This window comes from Otolemur garnettii, unplaced genomic scaffold (genome assembly GCF_000181295.1).
Source record: "Otolemur garnettii isolate 467f Iridium unplaced genomic scaffold, OtoGar3 scaffold00101, whole genome shotgun sequence".
In the NCBI taxonomy this organism is placed as follows: domain Eukaryota; kingdom Metazoa; phylum Chordata; class Mammalia; order Primates; family Galagidae; genus Otolemur; species Otolemur garnettii.
The window spans coordinates 6,197,540-6,207,021 of NW_003852496.1; positions in this window are offsets into that span (position 1 = coordinate 6,197,540).

Below are 9,482 nucleotides of genomic sequence, written 5' to 3' on the forward strand. Positions count from 1 at the left end.
AGCTTGAGGCTCTGTCTCAAAAAAAAAAAAAAAAAAGAATTATCTCAAAACAAACAATTTAATTTTTTTTAAGTGTTCAAACAGATAAGCATTTTCTTCTAGAAGCCAAAGAGACCATTTTCCGGACCTATTTGTCTCCCCATAAACAGATTTCCAGGGATGGTTTGCACTGCTGTCCTCCAGCGGTTCTCAGACTGACTAGTTCTTGATCAGCACCCCTGGGGCTGCCTGCAAGGCCACGGTGATGCTGAGCCAGTGTTCTCAACAACAGTCCATAGGCTCTACTTCAACCAGGAAAAGAAAATCCACTTTGATCTGATAGGACATCTTAAATTTTATTTGTATAAATGACTTTTCTGTTTAAAATTCATCATCCTGTACTTTTTAGAATGAGCTAGGATTGACTTTTCTCATTCACTTTTCGTTTTTTTAAATTTGACTTTAGGCTCGGCACCCGTCGCTTAGTGCTTTGGGTGCCGGCCACATGCACCAAGAGTGGCAGGTGTGAACCCAGCCTAGGCCTGCTAAACAACAATGACAATTGCAACAACAACAAAAAATAGCCAGGCATTGTGGTGGGCACCTGTAGTCCCAGCTACTTGGGAGGCTGTGGCAAGAGGATCGGTTGAGCCCAAGAGTTAGAGGTTGCTGTGAACTGTGATGCCACAGCATTCTACTGAGGGTGACATAGTAAGACTCTGTCTCAAAAAATAAATAAATAAATAATAAAATTTGACTTTAGTCCTTGGCACAGGACTAAAGTAGGCACAGATAAGTTCTCACCTAATGGGCACAATGTAAGGGCTCAACTACAACCTGAACTATACCTTAGAAACTAAAACAAAGTAACCTAATGATTTGTACCCTCATATTAATCTGAAATACAAAATAATAATACAGGCTCAGAGCCATAGCACAGTGGTTACAGCACCAGCCACATGTACCAAGGGCAGTAGGTTTGAACCCGGCCCAGGCCTGCTAAACAACAACAATTGCAACAACAACAAAAATAGCTGGGCATTGTGGCAGTGCCTGTACTCCCAGCTACTTGGGAGGCTGAGGCAAGAGAATCGCTTAAGCCCAAGAGTTTGAGGTTGCTGTGATGCAACGGCACTCTACCAAGGGCAATGTAGTGACACTCTGTCTCAAAAAAAAAAAAAAAGAAAGAAAGAAAGAATAATACAGTGAGTTCGATCTATCCTTTTTCTAGTTTTTCCCAGTGTCTTTTGAAACTATAGTACACTATTACAACCAGGGTATTGATATAGTAAAATTCACTGATCTTGTTTAGGAAAAAAAAAAAAAGCAGGCACAGGGACCTTGGCATGTGAGATTTAGGAGGGCTTTCAGGAGCAACGTTCCAACTTTCGGCCTTTAGCCAGGGCAGGCCTTCATCATGCACAATTTACAGATGAAACATTTGAGGCCTGGAGGCCCAGAATGAGTCAGGCTTAATCTAGATCTAGGAGTATTTTAAACTCCATTTCAAATACCATCTGCCATAGCCACTCAAAGAACATAGAGTTGCAAAGATTCCAACATACATCAGAAGATAACAATTCAAACTTGGATTTTTTTTTTTTTTTTTTTTTTGGAGACAGAGTCTCACCCTGTTGTCCCAGGCTAGAGTGCTCTGGCATCAGCATAGCTCACAGCAACTTCAAACTCCTGGACTCAAGCGATCCTTTTGCCTCAGTCTCCTGAGTAGTTGAGACTACACGTGTGTACCACCAAGCCCAGTTAGTTTTTCTTTTTTTAGTAAAGACAGGTCTCATTCTTGCTCAGGCTGGTCTCAAACTCATGACCTCAAGCAATCCACCTGCCTCAGCCTCCCAGAGTGCTGGAATTAATAGACGTGAGCCACCATGCCCAGCTTCAAACGTGGATTTAAATGCACATGCCGGATCTTCTAAACCTATGGATTTGCTTGGATTTTTTTATGGAGGAATGAAAACAGTTCTAATTTTCAAGTCAGGGAGACCCAAATACAAATTCTAACTCAGACACCCAGCCATGTGAACAAATCATTTCACCTTTCTGAACCTCATTTTTCTCTCATCCGTGAAATGGGCATACTATTCTCTGATGTAGAGAGTTCATTTAATAGATGCTTTATGATGATTAAAATAAGCCCTGCCCTCACAGATATCCTTCTGGTGACTAAATAAAAACTCATATAAAGGACCAGGTCCCTGGGCGCTCTCTGTCAGTGAACATCTTTTCCTTCTACAAGGCATAATTCTCAGATCCAGGAGGTCACTAGGAGTTTTGGTCAGCCTGTAGGATCCCATAGCTTAGAGCACTAAGGCATAGCAAGGACAGACGTGTGTCAGCCACTGCCTCGAGCACTTTATAAGGCTGCTGTCTCCCATTTTTATGGATGGGGAGACTGAGGCTGGCTGTCTAACTGTTGTGTCCAGAGCACACGTGCCTGCTGAGTCAGGCAGGCCCGGCTGGCAGTTCTGGAATGTAGGGAAGCTAGATGCCATTCTCAGCTGCTGAGCTGGCTCCCCGGGGCTGTCAGCTGTGCCCACAGGACAGTGGCAGGTTGTCCATGAATCATCCCCCACACATAAAGGGCAAAGGGGTCACCTCAGAATGGAGCTGAGCTGGGGCCTTTCTTACACTCCTGGCAGCTCGGTCATGAACTTGGCAATCTGCCCACAGTGAGCAGGTCGGAAATGCCTGGAGGTTTGTGTCTATCCTGTGCGAGGTACACACACAACCAGGTGATGGGGACGGTGCAGAGAGGGACACTAAGGCTCAGAGAGGGACTGTAACCTGGGACCATAAGGCTAACAGAAGATAGTGAATAGGTTTTTGGTAGTGAGTAGTTTTATGTGCCGGACATTTAAATCTTTAAATGATAGGAAACATTATCTAGTCCAGTGATTTTCAAACAAGTGGTCACCAGAACCCCCTGGGAGGGGCCTTGTCAAAATATCGATTATGGGTCTCACTTCCAGAGTTTCTGATTCAGTAGGTCTGAGGTGGGGCCTGAGAATGTGTATTTCTAGAAGGTTCCCAGGTGTTGCCAAGGCATCCGTCCAGGGGCCACATGTTGAGAATAACTAATCTAGTTCAACCTCCTCTCCCCTACTTAATGGCAGTGCTAAGTTTTCATCTTCTTACATACCTCCAGGGGCAGAGAACTCATTGCCTATTCTGTGAACTTATTTCATTTCTTTCTTTGAAGGTAGGAAGATGTGTACGCTGGAGCTGGCCGAACACCAACTTTTCCACTTTCCCCTGTGGTCTCTGAACTTCACAGTCTCATCACAAAGGAGTAACTGCAGCAGAGAGGAGACTTGAAAATGTGAATTTAGGCCAGGAGCAGGGGGCTCACCCTGTAATCTTAAGACTCTGGGATGCTGAGGCAAGAGGATTGGTTGCACTCAGGAGTTCAAAACCAGCCTGAGCAAGAACGAAATCCCATCTCTAAAAAAATAGCTAGGTATTGTGGTGGGCACTTGGGAGGCTGAGGCAAGAGAATCACTTGAGCCCAGGAGTTTGAGGTTGCTGTGAGCTGTGATGCCACGGCACTGGACCCCATAGTGACACAGTGAGATTTTATCTCAATAAATAAATAAATAAATAAAATTACATTTAAAATTTTCTAGTAGCTGCATTAAAAAACAGTAAAATGAAGCAGGAGAAACTAATTTTAATAATATATTTTATTTAACCCAATATTTCCATAATATCATCATTTTAACAGAGTCAATAAAAAACTATTAATGAGCTGTTGTATATGTGTATATTTTTCCTATTATATTACCAAGTTTTTAAATTGGTCCATATTCTATACTCACAGCACTTCTCAATCCTGACCAGCCACACATCAAGGGCTATGTGTGGCTGATGGCTACTGTTTCAGACAGTGAGCGGCTCATACCTTCCCAAGACCCTGTCCCTGTCTCCCCTGCCATGGCTCATGCTCACCTGGACACTTACGCCTCAGTTTCCCCATCAATCCGCAAATCAAAATGTAGATTTGACTGTCCTTCTTGAGTGGCTCCCCATTGCTCCTGGGGTACTGTCTGGCCCCTTGGTCCGACTTCTGAGGCCCTGTCTCCCCTCCCCAACCCTGTCTCCAGCTGCACAGAATTATCTGCTGATCCTGAGCACAGTAGTGCCTCTCGATGCTAAGCCCTGGCACACCTGGCTCCCTCCACCTGGAATGCCCTTGGAGTGTTTCTTGGGCTAGGCTTTCAGGTCACTCATTCATTCAGCCAAATCTATGGAGCACCTAGTAGGTGTTAGACACTGTCTTGGATCCTGGTGCAAACAAATACCTAACAAGGAAATACGTGTAACAAGAAAATAAATACAACCCGGCACAGTGGCTCATGCCTATAGTCCTAAGGCTTGGGCAGGCTGAGGTGGGAGGATCTCTTGAGCTCTGGAATTTTTTTTTTTTTTTTTTTTTTGAGACAGAGCCTCAAGCTGTCCCCCTGGGTAGAGTGCCATGGCATTACAGCTCACAGCAACCTCCAACTCCTGGGCTCAAGCGAGTCTCCTGCCTCCGCCTCCCAAGTAGCTGGGACCACAGGCGCCCGCCACAACGCCTGGCCATTTTTTGGTTGCAGCCGTCATTGTTGTTTGGCGGGTCCGGGCTGGGGATTCGAACCCGCCACCTTAGGTGTACGTGGCTGGCGCCTTAGCCGGTTGAGCTATAGGCGCCGAGCCGAGCTCTGGAATTTAAGACCAGCCTGAGCAAGAGCAAAACCCCATTTCTACTAAAAGTAGAATTAGCCAGGTGTGTTGGCAGGCACCTGAAGTCCCAGCTGCTCAGGAGGCTGAGGTAGGAGGATCACTTGAACCCTGGAGTGGAATTTGACATTGCTGTGGGCTAGGCTGATACCAGACATCACTCTACCCTGGGCAACAGACTGAGACTCTGTCTCAAAAAAAAGAAGGTATATAGTACATCAGATGGTGACCAAGGAAGAGTGAGAGGCACAGCTGATGCCAGGTGACTGCTTTATACATCGTGCTCAGGGGGGGCCCTATGGAGAAGGAGACTATCCAGTAGAGACCCGAAGAAGTAAGGGAGGGAGCCAGGTGGCTTTTTAGGGGGAGAATATTCTAGGCAAAGGGACTAGCTAGTGCAAAGGCCCTGAGTATGGAGCCCACCTCCTGGTGTGTGTGGGGGACACAGCCTGTGTGGCTGGAGCAGGGTGAGAGCGGGGCTCATAGGAACCAAAGCCAGAGAGAGCAAGAGGTGTGGGCAGATGGTGCAGGACCTTGCAAGAACTTGTGCTTTATTCTGAGTGTGGAAGGAACATGGGAGGGTGCTGAGCAGGGCAGGAGCATGCACAGATTTGGGGGTGAACAGGATCCCTCTGGTTGCTGTGATGAGAACTGTTGGGGGTGAGGGCAGGAGCAGAGAGACCAATGACAGTCGTGGAAGTGAAGGGAAAGGCCTAGATTCAGGATCTACTGAAGGTGGGGCCAACAGGATTTTCCTGAGGGGTCAGATGACAGGTATGAGAAGCAGAGTCAAGGATGACTCCCAAAATTTTGGAGCTTAGGATATAGGTGGCCCCCTCTTCCGAGAAGCCCTCCTGGGAGCCCACAGCTCCCTGGGTTTGCCCTTCTTCCCTGCAGGCTGGAGGCTCCCGGGGCAGTGCTAGGGCTTGTGTCCTGTCCTGCTGTCAGAGTGTTTAATGAGTGAGTGAAAGGTGGAGGCTGAGCTGGGGTTACGTTCTGGCCTCAGCTGTGTCAGGTCAGTCCTGCCCCTCTCACCTTCTCACTCCTCTGGCTCCCTTTGGACCTGTGTTTTCCCACCAGCGCAAGGCAAGTTGGTGTTCTCCAGAAGTGCCTCTACCGCCAGCCCTGTTTCCTCCCTAGGAGAGGACACGGGCAGCCTCCCAGCCCCCGGCTTCCTCTCCTGCACCCTGCCCAATCTCAGCCTCCTGGCAGCATTGGCAGTGTCTTCCTTCCCCACGGGGACCCACAGAGCAGGTTGGGACACATGGCTGGGGCCTGAGTCAGCCTCACCAATGAGGGTGGAGGGAACACCTGGGACACGCCCCCTCCTCATCTCCCAGGGCTCAGCACCACCCAGGGTGGCACAGCGGCCCCCACCTCACTGCCTCCTGATTCCCAAGTAGCTACCCGGACCTGCCCCCTCTGGAGTACTGTGGGAAAGAGTGAGGTCAGACAGGAAGGCCTGGGGCCGATAGCCCCTGCAGGAAGGAATGCCACCCTGGTGAGCGAGTGGGGCCCAGGGCAACGTCACGGCCGCCCCGCCCTCCTCACGGTCACGGGTGCAGCCTGGCCTCTGCTTCCCCTGCCCAGCCTGGCATCCGTACAGTCGGCGCACAGCTCGCCTTGCTGCCCAAACAAGCTGAGGGACCACAGCCACAGGTAATGGGACCTGGGGCTGGGTCAGCTGGGGGTGGGGAGTTTGAAGGGAATCAGGGGAAACAGGGTCCTCAGTAGGCTGGACACTGTGTGGTTCCTTGTGGACCTGGGTTTGAATCCTGGCTCTGCACCTTCTCAACTGGATGAGAACCTCAGTCTCTATCTCAGGAAAAATTGAGGACGATGACAAATATTCGCCTCCCAGGTTGTTTTGAGGTCTCTACCAGCCCACACCCGGCCATAGTAAGGGACCAGCTCCTGATTTTTTCACCAATTGCTGTAGGACCTCCTTGACTTCTGTGAGCCTCAGTTTCCCCATTTGTGAAACAAAGGGTTTGACTAGATCTCTGAAGCCTCCCCTTACGCTGCTGTTTGGGAACCTAACAGCTTAGGAGGGTGAGGGTATTCCCCAGAGGTCTCAGACTCTGCACTCTCAGCCAGTGAAGGCAGCTGCCCACCCTTCTCCCCCACTGCAGGAAGCCACCCTGGGCCAAGCCAGGTCTGGTAGACTTGAGAGGAAGAGGCCAATTGTCTCCTCCAGGCCAGCGGCACCCTAGGGGGAAAGTGCTGAACAGAGAATTGCCTGGTGGGGAGGGGACCCTGCTGCCTGCCAGAGCCTCACACACAGTAGTGTGACCCCCCAGAGCCCCTGACCCCCATCCCAGGGCCACCCCTCCCTCGAGGGCTGTCATCTTCATCCTCCTCCAGGAGCTACCTCTGCTCAGAGCACTCTGGCTTTCAGGTCTCCAGCCAATCTATTTTCTTTTAAAGGAGATGAGAAAGATCTTGCGTTTGTTATTGTCTTCTGTTTTGTTTAGAAACTTCCCAGAAGTGTGCAGCATCCTAATTAGTGAGTCAGGAGTACATGTTAGGGGGAGTGATGGGAGCGACCTCAGGCCAGCATAGCCCCAGAGTACTAGGCTCCCTGGGCTTGGAAATCAGAGAGAGAGAAAGACAGAAAATGCACGTGGCCCCGGCTCTGCCCTGGCTCCACCTTCCTTCACTTTCACAACAACCCTGGGTGTGAAATCCACATCTTTTCCTTATCTAGATAGGATTCACATAACATAAAAGTCAATCGTGTAAAGGGCACAGCTTAAGGTTTTTGGTGTATTCACTGAGTTGCGAGACCATTATCACTATCTAATTGAGAACATTTCTGTTATCCCCAAGGTAAACCTCATGCTCTTTCTTAGCAGTCACTCCCCAGTTCCCCTCTCACCATATCTGCTCTGTCTCTCTGGATTCTGGATCTTTCATACGAATGGAATCAGACAGCACCTGGGCCTTTCTGACCGGCTGCTTTCACCTAGCGTATGTCGCCAAGGTCCACCCATGCCGTAGCATGTCCGTGTCAGTACTTCATCCCTCTCCATTCTGGATAATGCTGAATTGTATGATTATATTGCATTTCAAGTATCCATTCACTGGTTGATGGACATTTGAGCTATTTCCACTTTTTACCTATTATGAGTGACGCTGCTATAAACATTCGTGTACAAGTCTCTGTGGGGATATAGGTTTTTAGTTCTCTTGGGTAGACACCTAGGACTGGAATTGCTGGGTCATACGGTAACTTCATGTTTAATATTTTGAGGAACTGTCAAACTGTTTTCCAAGGTGGCCGCCATTTTACAGTGTTGACCAACAGTGTTACAGGGCTTCAATCTCTCTATGCCCTCAGTGACACTCCGTATTGTCTGTATGTCTCATCCATCTCAGCCGTGTGAGCGTGAAGTGGCATCTCACTGGTTTTGATTCACCTTTCCCTAACACCTAATGACATGGGGCATCTTTCCATGTGCTACTGACTATTTCTACATTCTTTTTGGACAAACGTCTATTCAAATCTTTGACCATTTATTGTATTTGTTTTATTTATTTATTTATTTATTTTTGAGACAAAGTCTCACTCTGTTCCCCAGATCACAGTGCCATGATGTCAGCCTAGCTCATAGCAACTGGGTTCAGGTGATCCTCCTGTCTCAGCCTCCTGAGTAGCTGAGACTGTAGATTCCCTCCACAACACCCGGCCAATTTTTCTATTTTTAGTAAAGATGAGGGTCTCATTCTTGTTCCTGAGCTATATCTAGGTCTGGGACGGACCTGGATGGATCCTCTGGGTAGATAGCCTGAGCTCAGGAGTTAGAGACCAGCCTGAGCCACAGCCAGACTCCATCTCTAATACAGCCGGGCATTGTGGCAGGCACCTGTAGTCCTAGCTACTCAGGAGGCTGAGGCCAGAGGATCACTTGGGCCCATGAGTTTGAAGTTGCTGTAAGCTATGATGCCACAGCACTCTACCCAGGGCAACAGCATGAGACTCTGTCTGGGTAAAAAAAAAAAAAAAAAAAAAACCTAGGTCTGATGTTTAAGAACAGACAAGTTCTCGCACTGGACGCCTTTCTGGTTTGTGTTGTTGTCAAGTATGTGTGTGTGTTGGAGGAGTGTGTGAGAGAGAGGCAAGGAAAAAGAGAGACAGAAAAGGGAGACAGGAGACAGACTGAGATTTGAGGATGTGAGAGAAGCCATGTGACTGGCTCTGTGGCTGGGGACCTTCTCAGGAACGGCAGTGTTTAACTCACAGCTACCCCCAGCTGGGGCGAGCAGAACCAAGGAAAGCCTGTAAAGAGGGTTTGGTTTCTGCCCTTTAATCTTCAGACTTATCACTGGCACCTCAAAAAAGTTTTGTGGAGGGCATACTCCCACCCCAGTTTTCTTTGTGCCTGAACAGATACTGACTAGAACCAAAAGCCAGGACTAGTATCCCCGGGTGACCAGCTAGGCCTGAAGACCTAGACCAGTGGTTGTCAGACTTCTCAAGAAAAACACTTCAGGTGTGCCCAACATATACATATGTACAGATATAGAAATTATGCACAAGGACAGGGGTCATTGCCTAATGTCACAAGGCCCAACATATGCTTGGAATAAATTTCATCACCAATGAGAGTGGATGGAAATCCACCTTTTATTTATTTATTTATTTAGATAGAGTGTCCCTATGTTGCCCTCCGTAGAGTGCTGTGACATCACAGCTCACAGCAACCTCACACTCTTGGGCTTAAGTGATTCTCATGCCTCAGCCTCCCAAGTAGCTGGGACTACAGGTG